At 36.5% G+C, this 19529-nt stretch overlaps 1 protein-coding gene across 1 annotated transcript in view; it reads left to right on the forward strand.

The window, feature by feature from the left end:
- The first annotated feature begins 1172 nt into the window (after positions 1-1172).
- The window catches only part of LOC126356307 (ATP-dependent RNA helicase p62-like), an 82011-nt gene continuing 63654 nt past the window's right edge, over positions 1173-19529 (forward strand). The window contains exon 1 of the mRNA XM_050007257.1: positions 1173-1232. The gene's annotated coding sequence lies outside the window, so the exon portion shown is untranslated. The remainder of the gene's footprint in view (positions 1233-19529) is intronic.

Genomic DNA, 19529 nt, shown 5'->3' on the forward strand with positions numbered 1-19529 from the left:
AAATACGTTCATTATTTCATTGAAAGTCAAAGATATACTTTATTACTGGCATAAAAACCTGTCAATTTATATTACTTACTTACAGACCATTTGTGTGTTTTATACTCACTCATGATCTCTTTAGACTGATGACCTCAGCAGTTAAGTGCCATAGTGCTCAGAGCCATTTGAACCATTTGTCCCATGATCTCTTTTCAACCAATCAGACCGTAATATTAAATTGATGTGCCAGATACACAGTAATAAAAGAAAAAGAATGTAGCCCTCAACTCAAAATCAAAGACATATCCACTATTTCTGTGGAAGTTATTCACTTCTAACTTAATATTAAAGCGAAGTCATGGTGAAAGTTATTCATTATTTACCTGCAGATACAGATCTTGGTGTAATATAAAAACCACGGGGGTAAAAAAAGAAGGGCGGTGGCATTACATCACAAACTTGAAGCTGATGTCTGCCATCTTAACAAGCCCAAAATATTAGGTTCACCGCATTCATACCATCACAGCTCACCGTAGTGATATTTCCCCATGACGTCACTCTGACAGTCGTGTATTACTGCAGCAAACACACATTCAAGGACAGAAAAACGTTCTAAATTGCCTTCCTGACACTATATTATTCATGTAACCTCTATAATTTATAACAGTCATTGAGCGGTGTGCTGACCACACGCCCCTTCTCTCCGCATTCTCATCTGAGAATGACATGGCGGTCGGATGGTTCCAATGGGCCAGACGGAGTGCTTTTATAACAGTCATTGCTCGCACAAGACAGAAATAATGAACAGGAATCACTCATAAACAATAGTCTCCTATAGTAATGTTCTGGTCTACTTGAAATGGCGGCAGGCCCCATCCACTCTGGATTCGAAACAGTTTACAGCACAAGCCTATAGTGCCATCTCTCTTCTTTTTGTAACTTCATGATTAAATCGATTCCACGTTCAAAAATATCTATTATGTAAGTAAGAAAGTTATTCCTGTACGTCAAAAAATTCTGCATGCGCAGTGTGCTCAATACTGAACTGGAGAGACTAGTCAAAGGCATCTTTGCCTAGAAAACCGTGACACTCTTTGGTGGAGTCGCCATATTGTTATGGGACAGTAGTACTTCTTGTTGTTCTTCTGCTTGTGACTTTAAAGCGATTCTGCTTCTTTTTTAACAAAGTTCTGTGTTGCATCCGGATGTAACAATCGATGGACAGCAGGAAGTGGTATTCATCTCCATCTGTAAGTTAAACATACTTTAATATATTGTAAAGGAAATAGTGTTCGAGAAATTCAAATTCTGTAAAAATTATATCGAATAGAGCTGTGAAAGTAACGAGAAAATATGTACCCTTATGTATTCGTTACTACAGACAACAATACTCGTCACAAACGTATCGTTATTCGTTATTTTCGTTAGCGACGGTATCGTATAACTCGTATGGAGTCCAGACGCACCCATACGATTACATTTTGGTACTTTGGTGTATTTTTTTACTTGAATCAGTTTGAAGCGGGTTTAACAACTGAATAAAAACAAAAACCAGTAAATCCTGAATTATTTAATGTGGCAGCAAAAGACAATCTGTTGCAAATGCACAAGCAAAAAAATAACAGGCCAATAATCGACATAATCTGTAGCCTATACAACAGATAGAAAATGTACAGAGAAATGTCTTACAGAAACCTTTGGTTGAAATTTAAAAATAAAATTTCTTCCATGGATTTCAGCTTCATGGAATTCCGCCTATCAGACAATATTTGGCCTGACTTCGAGAATGCTCTTTTTGACGGTACTGAAGAAGCAATGACAGATAAATATTTCTGTGCTAAGGACGACAGCTCAGGACAGAGAAGTGTTCGCGCCTGCCACCATTTTAAAGGACACTCATGCCTACTTAATAATTTTCTTCCATGTATTGCCTCATTGAAATTATACTGGTATCACCTGATGTCATAGAGCTTGACGTTGTCTTAGCATCAAATTCGTTCTAAATTGAGGCCTCTTTGTCAAAAGGAATGACCGATAGAAACTCAGGAACCTCTGCTTCAAGTGGTGTTCTTCAGTGAATATTTGTTTCCATTTCAGTTTTTAATGAGCTTTTGGCGAACTTGTAAGCAGATTCGTGTGTGTTAACACATGTCTTGTACTTCCCTCTTACATAATAAATTATATAATTCCACTTTAATATCGTCAGCTGTATGCTGCTCATAACATCCAGAACATCCTAATAATGCAGACTTCAGTTCCCAGTTTATGATGTGGTCTACTATAACTGCTAGTAGGACGTCGTTGCCCGAGAAGTCCAACCATTGGTCGCGAAGGAAATGTGAGACGCAGTTCCCAGTTCGTCTTTTAGTTTATTTTTCACTCTTACGTACTGAGCATCCAATAATGTCCTGCTTAGTACGTTCCTTGATGATAACTTATAGCTGGGCTCCAAGTATTCAATTAAAGCTTAGAAGCCAGCATCTTCAGTCACAGAAAAAGGTGCAAATCTTTAATTAGCATTTTGAAAACTAACTCAGTTATTTTTGTTTGTCTTGCAACACTTAGAAAGGGTTTTTTGATAACGGTGGCAATGGTTGTTTGTTTTTGTCGAGGTTGAGGTTTTAATGAAGCGACTTCAGATGTGGATGTAGGTGGTAATGGCGTTTCAGAAGAAAATTCTCGACCTTCTTGGGATCTGGTGAGCACTAGTGGATTTGATGAAATTGTAATTGTAGTCTTGTGTGACGATCGACGTCTTTTTATAAGATGTTTTTTTCAAATTTGATGTAGAGCCACCTTTCACGGTATATAAGGTATAGCGAAGATCACATTTTGCCTTATCGTTAATTTTGGTGAAAAAGCTCCACAGTTTGCTTCTTTTCTTGTCCATTGTAAATTGCACTGAAAAGAACAGTACAGTACTGTTAAACAATCGTCCTGATTGACACAAGAGTCACGAATGGAGGAAGAACTCTAAGTACTGTTCCCACATTCTATCTTGAAGGCATGGCCCAAAGTTCGCTCATGGAATTTCATAAACAATCGAAATATTTCGTGACGACTGTCTCCTGTTGCTCATTGCCGCCTATGTGACCGATCTTAGCTGTATGACTACATTTGCAAACCGCGGGACTGTTGTGCTGCGTTTTGTGACACTGACAATTAAAATAATGTCGACATTAGTGAAAAAGTATCACATTTGAAAATGACAATCTGTGTAACACGCATTCATGAATCCATTATACCACTGCAGTTATATGGTATAGGCACACTTCCTAGTTTCTAGGTTGGCAGCTTCGATTCAGTGGTGTGTCAACACTCCCCCACCCACACTTAACCCACATCTGCCTTCGAACTGAAGTGGAGTAACAAATAATAAACATCTAAATCATTTAAAATTCTTCAAGAATGCGTGTATAAATTACTCACCCGACAATAAATATTAACAGAGAATATTCCGAACACAATATTTCAAATGAAGCTAAATTTACTCAACAAAGCTTGTACAGCAGCAACCACAGTGTCGAAATAGCATCTACTGCGCCGATGCGCGCATATCTTCCGAAAAAGGCCGAGTAGAACCGAGTGCAAAACACAGTACGGTAACAAGTAACGAAATTATGAATAACGATTGGGTAGTTCGTGTCTGCCAAAGTAAACGTCAGTACTGAATACGTGATCTTGGTACTATGATGTATTTTTTATATTTGAATACGTTTGAAATGGGTTTAGTAATGAAATTAAATAAATAGTAAGTTTTAAATTATTTAATGTGGAAGCTAAAAACACTTTTTTACAAATGCAAGATACAACATATGTATTTTAAATATCTAATCAGCGAAATGAAAATAATGTCAATGATTCAATCAACTAAATAAAATAAAAAAAACATATTGAGCTTTATTTCAAAGTAGGACCCCAATTACAAAGAGAATAAAAAACAAATAGTAACCATTAAACTGAAACATTTGGTGATGAAAAATTTAAAGAAGGTGTGTTTGCTTTAAAGGCAGCAGACCTGCAGATCATCGAGGATTAATCCGCAATCACGGACCAAAAAATAAGATCGAAAATATTTTATAACAGTAACCATCTAAGCCATAGAGCCACGCACATCAAATTCATCAAGAAGGTCTATACAAATTACTCTCCTCACAAGAAATATTAACACAAAATATTCCAATTCCAAAAACAATATTAAAGAAAACTAAATTTGCACGACAAAAAGGCTTGTACAATAGTAAGTATATTCTCTAAATAGTAACTAATGCGCTGATGGGCGTGCTTCCTTAAATCTTCCGCAAACGGAGCACGGTAACGAGTAACAAAATGTAATTATGAGTAACGATTCAGTACTTCAAGACAGCCAAAGTATTCGTTACTCAGTATGGAATAAATACGGTTTGCTACAGTTCTAATATCTAATATCTTTTAAGTTTTCCTGATTTGCATCCAGTACTTATAAGGAAATGGGTGCATGCAGTATGAAGGGAATACTGGACTGCATCGAAACATAGCGTCATTTGTAGGTCTCATTTTAGAAACTACAGATACATGTTTCGACCAGGAGCTGATAAATAACTGCTGAAGGATGACGCTATGCAAAGTTTATTCAGTTTTCCAGGCCATTTGCAAGTGAAAAAACCGGAGGAGGCAACTTGTTCGGAATAAACCATCAGTCTCTCATGTAAAATTAGCAACTACAATACAAATTGCTATTTATGTAGCTCTCTGAATTTGTAGTAGCTCGTAATTGTTGCTCAGATAAAAATTCAAATGGCTCTAGGCACTATGGGACTTGACAGTTGAGGACATCAGTCCCCTAGACTTAGAACTACTTAAACCTAACTAACCTAAGGACATCACACACATTCATGCCCAAGGCAGGATTCGAACCTTCACCCATAGCAGCAGCATGGTTACAGACTGAAGTGCCTAGAGCCACTCCGCCACAGCTGCTGACAGGCTGATGGATACTTCTAATTTGTTTCAAGAGATGAATGAGATAGACTACGAATATGTTGTGTGAATCTGATGGCATCATGAGTGTTCAGATTGATGTCTCTCACTGAATTGAGACCCTTAGGAAAAAAGGTGAGATGACTGCAGATGAATAGAATAGAATATAATAGAAGAAAAGCTTTACTGTCACATGACATTTCATATACAATCAATTGATTGGGACATAGGTGATTTGTCAGTTTACAGTGACTTCTAATTGTAAGTATACAGAATAATTACATATCATTGTAATTTTATGTACCACAAAATGGCGAAAATAAAGTAAAATTAAGAGTATGTATTTACTTAAAGTACCTTTTTAGCATGCAGGATAAAGCGTAACATCAGGCACAGTTATTTGTCACAGTCAGTCATAAGTTCTTTACACTGTAGTAATATAGATATTTTTCTAAATGATGTCCAAATTCTTCTGGTTCAAATTTTTTAAATTTGTCGCAGCCTTTATTTCCCAGCCGCATACCCATATAACAAGGTGTCTTCTCCAGCAGTTTTAGCCTCGAGTTGGTAACTTATACTGATATTTTTTCTTCATTCATAATCATGTTTATAAAGGTTATCCTCAAAAAGTTGCGGGTTTTGTTTAGAAAACTTAGTTCTCTCATAGATATAGAGGCCAGGAGCAGTATAAGATCAAGGGCCGTGGACAGAGGTCTGCATTATTGTCTTTTTTATGCACCAGGCTCTAATGATTTTTTTCTATAAAGTGTGTTTGCTTTAAAGGCGGCGGACCTGCAGATCATCGAGGATTAATCCGCAAACACAGATGTTTGTTTTCTCTGATCCCCAAAAAATTGTACCATATTTAATCACAGATACAAAATATGCGTGATATACAACATTTTGACTGGTGTTTCTGTCACACTGCTTATAACATCCATTGCAAATATTAGACTATTTAAACAGTGATACATGACATTTACATCGTCTGTCCATAAATTCTTGTTTAGCATTACACCTAGAAATTTGGAACAGTTTGTGGAGGCAAGGTGATTGTCCTCATATGGTGTTTCTAGTATGTCCTGTACAGCTTATTTTATGGTAAAGTGAATGATTTGTGTCTTCATTAGATTTAATTTTAGACCATTATTTCTCACCCAGGCCTCAATTTCAGCCAGAGTCTGCTGAAGGTGACTAACTAAATTTTCACTTTTCTTGCAACAGACTATTGCTGTAGAGTCATCTTCATAAAGAATAGTATCTGAATTTATGTTAGTTGGCAGGTCATTTATATAATACAAGAACAATATTGGCCCAAGGATAGATCCTGGTGGCACACCTTGTGCTGTCTTTTTCCAATTTGAAAAGAATCTCTTACCAGTTTCTTCTATTACTATTCTTTGTTCCCAGTTTAATAGGTAAGATCTCAGCGAATTTTCAATAAAACCATTTCTTGCAAAGTAATAGTTTGTGATCTACTGTGCCAAAGGCTTTACTTAGGTCACAAAAGATGTCCAATACATTCATTTCATCTAGATTACTACAAATAATTCTAATAAGTTCATTAATGACTTGCAGAATGCAGCGTCGTTTTTGGAAACCATGCTGATTGTTCTGGATAGCATTATGTCGATTATTATAGTTAACTATCTGGTTATATGCAGTTCTTTCAAATATTTTAGAAAATATTGATAACAATGAGATTGGTCGATAATTATTCACTTCATCATGTCTGCCTTTTTTGTAAATGGATCATATTTCAGCATACTTCAGTCTATCAAGAAAACAGCCTTCCTTGAAAGACTGATCTGTTATAAGGGACAGAGGATGTGCAATACTGTGGGAGACTGCCTTCATCATTTTGTAGGCCTTTCATCCCAGCCTACAGAATTTATATTCTTCAAGGACTTTATGATATGAGCTACTTCAGAATAGGATATATGGATGAATTTAAATTTAGTGGTGTTACATAAACTGGAAACAGGTTTCACGTTTGACAGTGAAAGTTCATCAGTTCTACATGGATTTATGTAGTGACTGTTAAAAACTTCACAGATTTGTGTGGGGTCCCGAACAGTCTCACTTTCAACCTCCAGTTCAAGTTTCCATTGTCTGTCTTCCTTGACACCTATTTCCTTCTTTACAATGGTCCATATTGCTTTAGACTTATTTTTAGCATTTTATATGTAATTATTATTCGCCAATTTTTTGCCTTGTCTTACAATTTTAACAAAGATTTTCTTATATTTCCTTACATAATTTAAGAATTCTGGGTCTCGATTGCCTTTCACCTCCATATGAAGTTCTCTTTTCGTCATGCTTGAACACTTCTTACATGTGTCAGTTTTTATAGTTATAAAAGAAAAGCAATCATTGAACACCATCAAGAATGTCTCCGGAAAGTTACTGAAATTTTCCTTTACTTAGGGCTTAGCACTAAATGGCCATGCAATGAGGCTGATTTTATTGATGAACATTTCTATATTTTCTTGTCTAAAATTTCTGATTTTTTCATTTGTGTGCTTTGTGCTAACACAGGGTAATGGCACTAATAGAGCACTGTAGTCTGAGATCCCTAAGCTTGCTATACATTTTTCTGTTACTTAAGTGGCGTGAAAAAGAAGTGGAAACAATGGCTGAATTGATTACAGTGCTGAAAAAAGAGAAACTGTGTAAATGACAGCATGGGAAGTGTTCTTTAGGAAAGTTTTAATGGCTTTGTTTTAAACTTTACAGTTACCCCATTCAACTCCTCCAACAATGGCGCAAAGAAACAATCCAGGCGACACAATGAAATAACCAAACAATTTGCCCCCAACCTGCATTTCTATGCTCCTAGGACATTTAGATTTGTACATTCTTTGTTTCTTTTGCGCCATCTCCATATTCTCCATGGCAGGGTGTCATCACTAAATTCTGAACCTGAACAAGAGGCTTTTGTCTATCTAACACATAATACCAGTGACAAACGAGATCATAAAAAGTGTGCACTTAATTTTGATTGTATGTTAATTAGGAAGCAGCTTATGTATAACAACAAAAAATATGTGTATGCAGGCTTTGTTGACATGGGCAAGAATGTGAATATAGATGCAGAAGAACTGGCTACTGAAGCTTTAGTTTTTCAGATAGTGTCATATATCAAAAAGTTTAAGTGCCCAATTGCATATTTGTTTGTGAATAAACTGTCATCAGATGTTGTGACTGAAATTGTCAGAGTTTTTGTACCGAAACTGTTTTCTGTTGGTCTTCTTGTGAGGTCAGTGACATGTGATGGTGCTGCTGTCAACATCTGGACACTGAATAATCTTGGTGAATCTGGAAAATTTTGCCTGTTACTTCAAGCATCCTGCAAATGACAGTAATGTCATGCAATTCTTGATCCATGCCATATCCTGAAATTACTTTGTAATACTTTAGCTGAAAAGAAAATTATTGTCTGCAAAGCTGGATCTGTACTTAGAAGTTACAATCTCTGTAAGAGTGTGAATGTTTTAAATTTACCAATTCATTCCTTAGTTCACAAGTGAATTTCTATAATAAGATGATGAATGTCTCTTTAGCAGCCCAGACAATGAGCTCCAGTATTGATGATGCTATTGAATTTCTATGGATTTCCCAGCACCCAGATTTTCAGGACACCTCGGCTATTGTAGAATTAATCAGAATTATTGATCAACTGTTTGATCTGTGCAACTCTAGGACTGTTCATACTAAGGGCTTTAAGCAACCATTGAGAGCTGAAAATGTAAGTAATTGGACTGTATTTCATTGTCCTGCAGATAACTTCTTTAAAACGTTAAGGATTGATGGTGTATGTGCATTAGTACATGCACGAAACTCATTTGTACTGGGATCTTTGATGTGCATACATAGTGTTAGAAAACTCTCCTAGGAGTTAAAGCTTCAGATACTGAACCTCAAGGTATTTTTTAACATACAAACTCTCACAAGATCATACACAATTCTTTTTTTCCTTGAATCAGATGTAGGTTTTGTTGGAAAAATAATCCCACCACATTACAGTTCCACTCTGCTCTGAGAACAATGTTGCTCAAGAACAATGTTAGTGCAAGCGACGAGAGTAAAGTAGATGACATTGAGAAAGTGAGCTCTTTCACTGTTCATGAATTCATGTGACATAAGAAGCAAAGTGATCCGTTCGCTGATAATAGTGAAGCTACTGGTTACTTCGAGGCTCTTGATACAGCACTACTGAGTGAATACCAGGGTAATATTATTTACTCTGCATCGGGATATAGTGTCTAATGTTAAGGTGTACTGAGTGCAACGAACTTATTACTGTTCCTTACATGTGCCTCAGTGATCACACTTACTGCAAGACTCATGTTGCAAACCCTGCTGCCTTTACTTAATCCATCTGTAGCAGTGTTTAAAGTAGTGCAGCATAGAGAAGAATGCTTTCGTTTTGCTCTAGTGAGATTTACCTTAAACTCACACCACGTTTATGGCAGGCTTAATGATCCGTTTTTCTTTTTTTTTGCGAACAAGCCAATATATTTGGCAGAGTGCATGTATTAGTCCCTGCCATTGACTTTCAAGCCATGCAGGAGTCACAGGTAATACAATGTACTGCTACTGTGTACATTCAGATTACAATAAAGGTTCACACAAAGAAAGCACCAGGTACTACACAGGGTAACTATTCTTGCATGAGGCAGAGGCTGGGGAAGTTAATTACATTTGCCATTGTGTGATGTGTGAATATACGCAGTGGTTATAATTAAACTTCCTCTATGTAACATGTCATAACATGGAAACTAATTACCTATGATTACCAAACTTGCTAGTATTATTGTCCAGAGTATGGGCTGCATGATTTTCATGCATCACAGTGCCAATGCCCAGTTCCAACTATATCCGCCAGGTGCTGTGATCAGTTGTCATGATTCACAGTCTCACATACCTTTCCAGTCATAGTGCATCTGTTGATGTGTCAACATGGGCGTGGGCAAAAGGAGCAGGGCATTACTGGTGTAGATATATAATCAAAACTTGAGTCATGCTCCAACTGTGCTTCAAGAATATTGCTGGCTGACAGGATTACAGAAGGGTCATCTCTCTCCTCCTGCTGTGCAGACCATGATGAAGTTCAAATGAACTGGAGAACTGGGCATCGTTCTAGAAAGAGGACGACAACCGGCTGCATACAGGTGGATGATGAAATCGCTGCTGCTGTGGCAGACAATGCTGCTTGCAATTTCTGACTGTCAGGCATATCGCATGCTTTGTTATGACAGTTGAATGTGGTCCAATATATGAAAGGTGCTTCGAACCATTCTAAAATGGTATCCGTACAAGATCCATATCATACAGCAGCATGCATCACAGGGTGCACAACAATGTGTTAACTTCGCTCTCCACTTTCTCGGAAGGGCTGAAGTTGTTGAAGGCTGGTCCTGCACAATGCTATGGGCAGATGAATCCCATTTTTCTCTGACTGGTGAGGTGAACACACAGAATTGCGGAGTATGAGGATCTTCACCTCCAGTCACAGTGCATGAAGTTCTTGTGAACGGTGAACATGTCACTGTATGGTGTGGCTTCGTGGCTACCATCATCATTGGCCATTCTTTTTTTGAAAAGGCTGCCGCTCAAGGACCAAACATGTGCTGTGTGACTGGTCAGCATTACTCTGATATGCTTCGCCACTATGTCATACCCGCCCTAAAGAAGAGAGATGCATTGAACTCAACAGTTTTCATCCAAGATGGGCCCCACAGCACATTGCTGGTGAAATTCACCTCCTTCTCTGATACACATTTAGAAACCTTCGAATCATCAGCTAATAATTTCCAGATGCTTGGATGGCACAATCACATGATCTCACTCCCTATGATTTCTGGCTCTACCTGAAGGACAGGGTTTACCAGGAGTACATTCAGCAATGTGCTTATCTGAAGCGCAGCACATCAAGAGAGGTAACCAGCATACCCATGGACATGCTTCATTCCATTAAGCAGAAAGCAATCCTGTGCTTTCAGACTCTTATGGACTCTGATGGGGCACCATACCGAGCCCCTTTTGTAGCAGTAAAGGTTCCGGTATGAAATAGTATGGTTTACAGAAGTAGCACAGTAACAAACTTTCAGTTGAACTGATTCTACATTATTTCTCTTCCCCATGTCCTTGACATTAATGCTACCATATTTTTGTACTCGTACAGTTATTAGTTTCTGTGTTATAATGTGTTAACTACAGAAAGTTTAATTATTACCACTCAGTGAACTAAAGGCAGCAAATCAATAAATAAAAAGTAAAATATAGTGCTTACGTTTTGCTAATTTAACCACTTTCTTCCTTTCCCAAAATTCTTAGTTGTTAGCATAACAACATGTTAAGTGATTTGTGTTAACATTAAAGATTTTCCCCCTGTTAGCAGCTGAAGATGGCAGCCAGTGTAAAAGTCTATCGTGTGTCACGTCAAAAAAAGCGCAAATTTTACTGGTAAAAATAAAGCTGAAATATCGAAACTAAATTGTGTCTCTGCTTTACAACTCATGATCAGTGAATTGAAAGTGGATATTAGTAAACTTACATTAGAAAAACCTGAGCTGATGTTGAACATGAAACGACAAAAGAAAACTCGAGTTATTAGGATAAGTTGACAAAAGATATGTCCATAAACAGTTCACAGAGTGTCAAAAATAAAAAAAACTGTGGAAGCAGCGTAAATTTAGTTCACAATAACGGCTGTGATATGTTATCTAAGATAAATTACAAAAACTCCAAAAGTAAACAAACTGGTCTTGCATTTTCAAGAAGTAGTGTGTTTTGTAACTCCTGTAAAATAAATAACGACAGCTACAAGAAAGTTTTAAGTACTGGAAAGATTTTATTTCTATCTGATAGACATGGACGACACAGCACTAGTTTATTATATCAGACACTTCCACTAGAATATTTTGCTACGTCCGTTGTCAAACCAAACTCATCGTTGAAATATGTTGTTAATAACATTGAAAAGTATCAGATAGATTATATAATGGTAAGACAGAGACTTAGGAACCAGGTTTTAACTTGTAAGACATTTCCAGGGGCAGATGTGGACTCTGACCACAATCGATTGGTTGTGAACTGTAGTTTAAAATTGAAGAAACTGCATGAAGGTGGGAGTTTAAGAAGATGCGATCTGGATAAACTGAAAGAACCAGAGGTTATACAGAGTTTCAGGAGAGCATAAGGGAACAATTGACAGGAATGGGGGAAAGAAATACAGTAGAAGAAGAGTGGGTAGCTTTGAGGGATGCAATATTGAAGGCAGAAAAGAATCAAATAGGTAAAAAGACGAGGGCTAGTAGAAACCCTTGGGTAACAGAAGGAATGTTGAATTTAATTGATGAAATGAGAAAATACGAAAATGCACTCAATGCAAAAAGAAATACAAACGTCTCAAAATGAGATCGACAGGAAGTGCAAAATGGCTAAGCACGCATGGCTAGAGAACAAATGTAAGCATGTAGGGACTTATCTCACTAGGGGTAAGATAGATACAGCCTACATAAAAATTAAAGAGACCTTTGGAGGAAGGAGAACCACTTGCATAAATATCAAGAGCTCAGATGAAACCCAGTTCTAAGCAAAGAAGGGAAAGCATAAAGGTGGAAGGAGTATAGAGAGGGTCTATACAAGGCCGATGTACTTGAGGACAATACTATGGAAATGGAAGAGGATGTAGATGAAAATGAAATGGGAGATATGATACTGCGCGAAGTGTTTGACAAAGCACTGAAAGACCTGAATCGAAACAAGGCCTCTGGAGTAGACAACATACCATTAGAACTGTTGACAGGCTTGGGAGAGCCAGTCCTGACAAAACTCTACCATCTGGTGAGCGAGATGTATGCGACAGGAGAAATACCCTCAACTTCAAGAAGAATATAACATATCCAGTCCCAAAGAAAGCAGGTGTTGACAGATGTGAAAATTACCGAACTATCAGTTTTATAAGCCACAGCTGCAAAATACTAAAGCGAATTCTTTTGAGACGAATGGAAAAACGGATAGAAGCCGACCTAGGGGAAGATCAGTTTGGATTCCGTAGAAATGTTGGAACACGTGAGGCAATACTGACCCTATGACTTATCTTAGAAGAAAGATTAAGGAAAGGCAAACCTACGTTGCTAGCATTTGTAGACTTAGAGAAAGCTTTTGACAATGTTGACTGGAATACTCTCTTTCAAATTCTAAAGGTGGCAGGGGTAAAATACAGGGAACGAAATGCTATTTACAATTTGTACAGAAACCACATGGCAGTTGTAAGAGTCGAGGGATATGAAAGGGAAGCAGTGGTTGGGAAGGGAGTGAGTCAGGGTTGCAGCCTCTCCCAGATGTTATTCAATCTGTATATTGAGCAAGCAATAAAGGAAACAAAAGAAAAGTTCAGAGTAGGTATTAAAATCCATGGAGAAGAAATAAAAACTCTGAGGTTCGCCGATGACAATGTAATTCTGTCAGAGACAGCAAAGGGCTTGGAAGAGCAGTTGAACGGAATGGACAGTGTCTTGAAAGGAGAGTATAAGATGAACATCAACAAAAGCAAAATGAAGATAATGGAATGTAGTCGAATTAAATCGGATGATGCTGAGGGAATTAGATTAGGAAATGAGACACTTAAAGTAGTAAAGGAAATTTGTTATTTGGGGAGCAAAATAACTGATGATGGTCGAAGTAGAGAGGGTATAAAATGTAGACTGGCAATGGCAAGGAAAGCGTTTCTGAAGAAGAGAAATTTGTTAACATCGAGTATAAATTTAAATGTCAGGAAGTCGTTTCAGAAAGTATTTGTATGGAGTGGAGCCACGTATGGAAGTGAAATGTTGACCATAAATAGTTTAGACAAGAAGAGAATAGAAGCTTTCAAAATGTGGTGCTACTGAAGAATGTTAAAGATTAGATGGGTAGATCACATAACTAATGAGGAGGTGCTGAATAGGATTGGGGAGAAGAGGAGTTTGTGGCACAACTTGACTAGAAGAAGGGATCGGTTCTTAGGCCAAGTTCTGAGGAATCAAGGTATCACCAATTTAGTATTGGAGGGCAGTGTGGAGGGTAAAAATCCTAGAGGGAGACCAAGAGACCAATACACTAAGAAGATTCAGAAGCATGTAGGCTGCAGTACGTACTGGGAGATGAGGAAGCTTGCACAGGATAGAGTAGGATGGAGAGCTGCATCAAACCAGTCTCAGGACTGAAGACCACAACAACAACAACAACAACAACAACATTGAAGAAAATTAAAAGGACATCAGTAAATTTGAATGTGTTATTGTTCTCGTTGGAACAAATCATGTAGTATCAGATCTCAAGGATTACCATCGCACTGTGAACACGCTACTCACAAAATCTACTAACACTGAAGTGATTCTGTGTACAGTACCCTACAGATTTTACAGGGCAGACTAGAACGACATAATATACAAAATGAACACGTTCTTGATGGAATATGTTGCCCAGTACAGTCACGCTAATGTACTGGATGTAAGTCTGTTTTTAAGGAGGACTGACTATACAAAGCATGGGCTAAATTTGGTGCTGAAAGCGAAGGAAGAACTATGCAGAAACCTTCATTATTTAGCCATGATTGAGCACACCACACCGTCACTCATCTCTTTTAACTGCTTGCAACAGGCAAATCAGTCACTCAACTGTATGCTTACAATATGGGAAAATAAGATCAAACAAAAAATTAACAATAAATATGTACACTATGGAATTAACAAGTGACATGGAAGCAGCACAGAAGACAGTATCACTACAGTATACGAAAATAACAGAAGAAGACACCAAAAAGTTAACAGTAAATATGCCTTCAGTGGAACGAACAAAAGGCAGGGAACCAGCACAGAAAACAATGTCACCTTGTAAAGGACCGAGGAAAAAGCCGTACCAGAGTAAACAGAAGTTAAAAACAACAGATGACATTAAAGCAACAGAAAAAAGTCATCATCCAAACAACATATGAACGATTTTTGTGGCCCAGTCCACTGGAGAATAAAACTGCCATGAAGAAATCCATCATTCCCGGGAGGTGAAAATCAGATCAGAAACGAAAAGACTAGAGCCTACTCTTCAAAGGACTAATCAGGCAAGAAACATACGTCTCACAAAACTCAATAATTACTTATCTTTCTTATGTCATGATGTACAGGGCTTAACCAATAAGCCATATGGGCTAGAGGTCGTTTGAATGGTTCATTGAAGCATATTTCTATATTGTGTTTAACTGAACTCTGGCTGCAAGAAATACAAAAATGTGCAGTTGGGATTTAAGATTTCCAGTTGATCAGCAGCTTTTGCAGGGAAACATACAGAGCGGGTGGAACATGTATATATGTAAGAACAGGTATTAAATCAAAGGAAAAATAGGTTTAAAAATGTCTGCTGTATTGAAAAAAGATTTTGAATATAGTTTACATGAACTAACAAATAGTAAAATTGTAATTGCATTTTAATATAGGTCCCCATGTCGCAGTTTTGAATTGTATTCTGAAAATTTGGAAAATCTTCTAAACCATCTAAATAGTCAGTCAAAATACATAACTCTTCTTGAGGATTTCAATATTAATTTTAAGGACAACTGTAAAAAGGCCAAAAACTTGTTAATCTACTAAAAAATACAACATGCACATATGTGTGGAAGATAGACCAGATACAGCGGCAAAAGTGAAAGTATTACAGACTTAATATTCATTGGGAAATCAAAATGTGGCTTTAAATCTAAGGTATTGGTTACAGGTTTCTCTGATCATCATGCAGTTAAACTGCCTTTAGATCAATCTCATGATAAAAGTGACAAAAGGGCATTTATTGAGAGAAGATATATAATTGATGACACGTTAGGGTCTTTAATCTAATGTTAAAAAATGTAATCTGGGACATCGAAAACAATAGTTCTGTAGATATAAAATTCAACAAGTTCTTGTCAAATTATAAATACTGCTAGATATTTCATTCCCTCTGAAGAAAATGAAAATAAACAAAAATCAAATTCATGGATGACAAATGAAATCAAAGAGTCATCAGAAAGTCTTAGAATGCTATATAAGTGTGCAAAGCAAAGTACTGTCTTGAAACCATATGTCAAGTGTTATATGAAAAAGCACAGGGAAGCTATAGTTGCTGTCAAAAGAAGACACAATGGTTCATATATCAGAGCTGATAACAACAAATGAAATCTATGTGGAAAGTTATTAATAATCATACAGGAAAACATGAAAATGCAGTTAAAAATCACCATAAAACACAGAAATGAAATTGTTGATGATCCACTTCTAATAGCTAATATTATATTAATGTAGCCAAAAACCTGATCACCACTAAATATAAACCAAAGACAAAAATAACAAGTCCAATAAACGAAAAGACAATATACACATACATCCTGTAACACCTAAAGAAGTACAAATGCCTATCAGCAAACTAAAGAGTAAAATGACCTGTGGATTTGATGCTACCCTGACAAAATCATTAAATATATTATCGATGATATTGTCTCTCAACTTGTGGACATAATCAATGACTTCTTTGAAACTGGTGTGTTTCCAAATAAACTTAAGCAGTCAACAGTAATATCAGTTTATGAAAGTGGTGACGAGTTTGACATTTCAGACCACTATCATTATTATATGTATTTTCGAAAATAATTGAGAGAATAATGTATGACAGATTGCTAGACTTCCTAAACAAAAATAAAATTCTTTTAAATGCACAAAATGTTTTCAGAAAAGGCAAATCTACACAAACAGCTCTCTTCAGTTTCCTAGAACATTGTTTACAAAGCTATTGAGGACAAGGAACTGATCTGCGGATTGTTGTTGAACTTTTCCAAAGAGTTTGATCTTATAAATCATAATCTAGTGCTTCTAAAACTGTAAAATTATAGTATAAATGATATTTCCTATGAATGAATCAAGTCATATTTAAGGAAACAAAGACTACAAATTTCTCAAGGCAGAAATGTGCGCATTCTGAATATAAAATGTTAATTATGGGGTGCCCCAGGGCTTGGTATTGGGACCATTGTTATTCTTGATTTTTATTAATGACCTACTTCAACAGTTTTCAAAAGATGATACAACATTATTTCATGATCATACCAGCTTCATTATAAAAAGAGAAGAATGATTATGAGATGCCGCAAAAAAATCGACAAAACAGCAGAAGTGGCAGAAAAATGGTTTAAAAATAAATGTCTAGTCGTCAATGACAAGAAAACTGTATGGATGAACTTCAACCATATAAGGAACAAAAATGGGACCAATATAAATTTCACACTATCGAATAGCCACATTCGGCAAAAGAATCACACAAAATTTTTAGGATTTAGGGGAGATGAGCGTCTAAGATGGGGAAAACATGTAGAAATGCTTAACATAAAATTAAACAAGTACTGTTACATATTAAGAGTGCTTAAAAATTGCTGCAATACCGAAACATTGTTAAGTGCTTATCACACATACATGCATAGTCTACTGAAGTATGGAATAGTGTTCTGGGGAAATACCTGTTTAGCGAAGCATCTTTTAAGTTCCTAAAGAAAGCTGTAAAATTAATAAAGTGATGTTGTTTACAGAGCACCATGCAGAGGTGTCTTTAAGGAATTAAAAAATTATGACTTTACCATCTATATTTATATATACTTCATTAAAAAGCCAGCAAGTTTCATATTTGAATCGAGAGATAAACAATTATCAAACAAGGAACAGGGACGACTGTCATAGGAATGCGCACAGAAAATCAGTATATGAGGAATGTGCTGTTTACAAACCAAAAATTCTGTACATTGTATTGCCAGATAGCACCAAAAAAAATTCCATTCAGTAATACATTCAAAAAAGAATTAAAAAGTCTACTAATAAATAACAGCTTCTACACCATTAAGGAATACCTGGAATTTTGCTCAAATATGTAGGTCTGACTGATAACTGTCTAACCAAAAATTTATTATCATCAAACATTTCTAGATGAATAAAGACTTCTTTCGTCCATGTTTATATGTAATTATGCACCTAGCTTTTGTGCTGTTCTGTTACTATGCCTAGTTACCTAATGCAGTGGCATTTAACAGTTTTAGTAAAATGCACCAAGGGGTTTTGCAAGCTTTTATTCTATCTCTGTCTACTTAAGCAGAATAATGTTTTATAATGTTCTGTTCTTTGACAAGTCCAATATCATGTACGTTATAATATAGGCACTTAATAATTAAATAAATAAATCAGTAACAAAGCAATGGTTTAGCAATTTTGTTGCCTAGCGATGGGTGCAGAACTTTTCTCATTACATTCAGAGAGAAATGCACTTTGCCACACCTGTTATTGTGTGGAAGTTCGCCACATATCTGATGAAGTAGCTACAACACGAAATTTTTCGTATGAATATTTTATTCATTTTGTATCACCATATAGTCTTGTCGCTCAGGAAGTAAAATGCGAAGAGTGAAAGTAAAATATGTTTTGCACAGAGAGAAGATTTTTGAGAGGTATAATTTGTCAGCAGCTTTAGCTGCGGTGCGTAAATTACACATGTAAAAACAGCTGAATAATTACGAATTTGATATTGCAGGGAAGGCATAGAAGGTAGAAAGCAACAGCAACAGGGAACTACAAAAAGAACACATACAGCGTTATATAATGTACGTAAACGGTAATAGTATTTTTTCTATGTAGTATAACAATGTGACACCTTGCCTCGTCTTAACACGGTGCACAGCCGACTAAAGATGTTTGAACATGGCGACTTGGCATCATGCGTCACTGCTTTGCGTAGTGTGGTAGTCTCTCCAGCTTAGTATTGAGCTCACAGTGTACTCCTTACAAACACGTGATCTCTCTGTATCTGATACGTCAGAGAAAGAAATACTGTGCTTGTTAGACAAGCCACTGGTAAAGTTATCATTTCTCTCTGTTAACTTTGATGTAATGTTAGAGTGAAGTGAAGATCAAAGTAATACATAATTTACATACACATGTATGATGTAACATTAAAACGATTCAGTAGTCAAAGATATTCATTTATACATTGGGTACACACATGCACACACACACACACACACACACACACACACACACACAGATATATATATATATGTGTGTGTGTGTGTGTGTGTGTGTGTGTGTGTGTGTGTATATATATATATATATATATATATATATATATATATATATATATGTGTGTGTGTGTTCTCTCTCTGTATTTCATAATGGTATACTCCTGTCAAATACGTGATCTGTCTCATGTAATGCAGTGATTTCTCATGCAAAAGTAATCATTTCTTCTTTATCACAAACATATTTCTGTATTTCATTCAACAAACACTGTAGTCCTTCAATGCATATAGAATCGTATGTGATTCTATCTCTTACTTATGAAAAACTTTAATTTTGTTTTCCATCATGCTCAGAGAAAAACTATGAAGAATCTGATCTCTCCAACTTGTTTCATCAAAGACATACATGCAATATACATATCGATACAGAATATGCTTTCTCTTAAGAGGCAGAGGAAGACTCAGTACAAAGGGAGTTATCTATGAATGGCTCACCAATCCTGATGAGATGCAGTACAGG

Source organism: Schistocerca gregaria, chromosome 3 (assembly GCF_023897955.1).
Source record: "Schistocerca gregaria isolate iqSchGreg1 chromosome 3, iqSchGreg1.2, whole genome shotgun sequence".
NCBI lineage: Eukaryota > Metazoa > Arthropoda > Insecta > Orthoptera > Acrididae > Schistocerca > Schistocerca gregaria.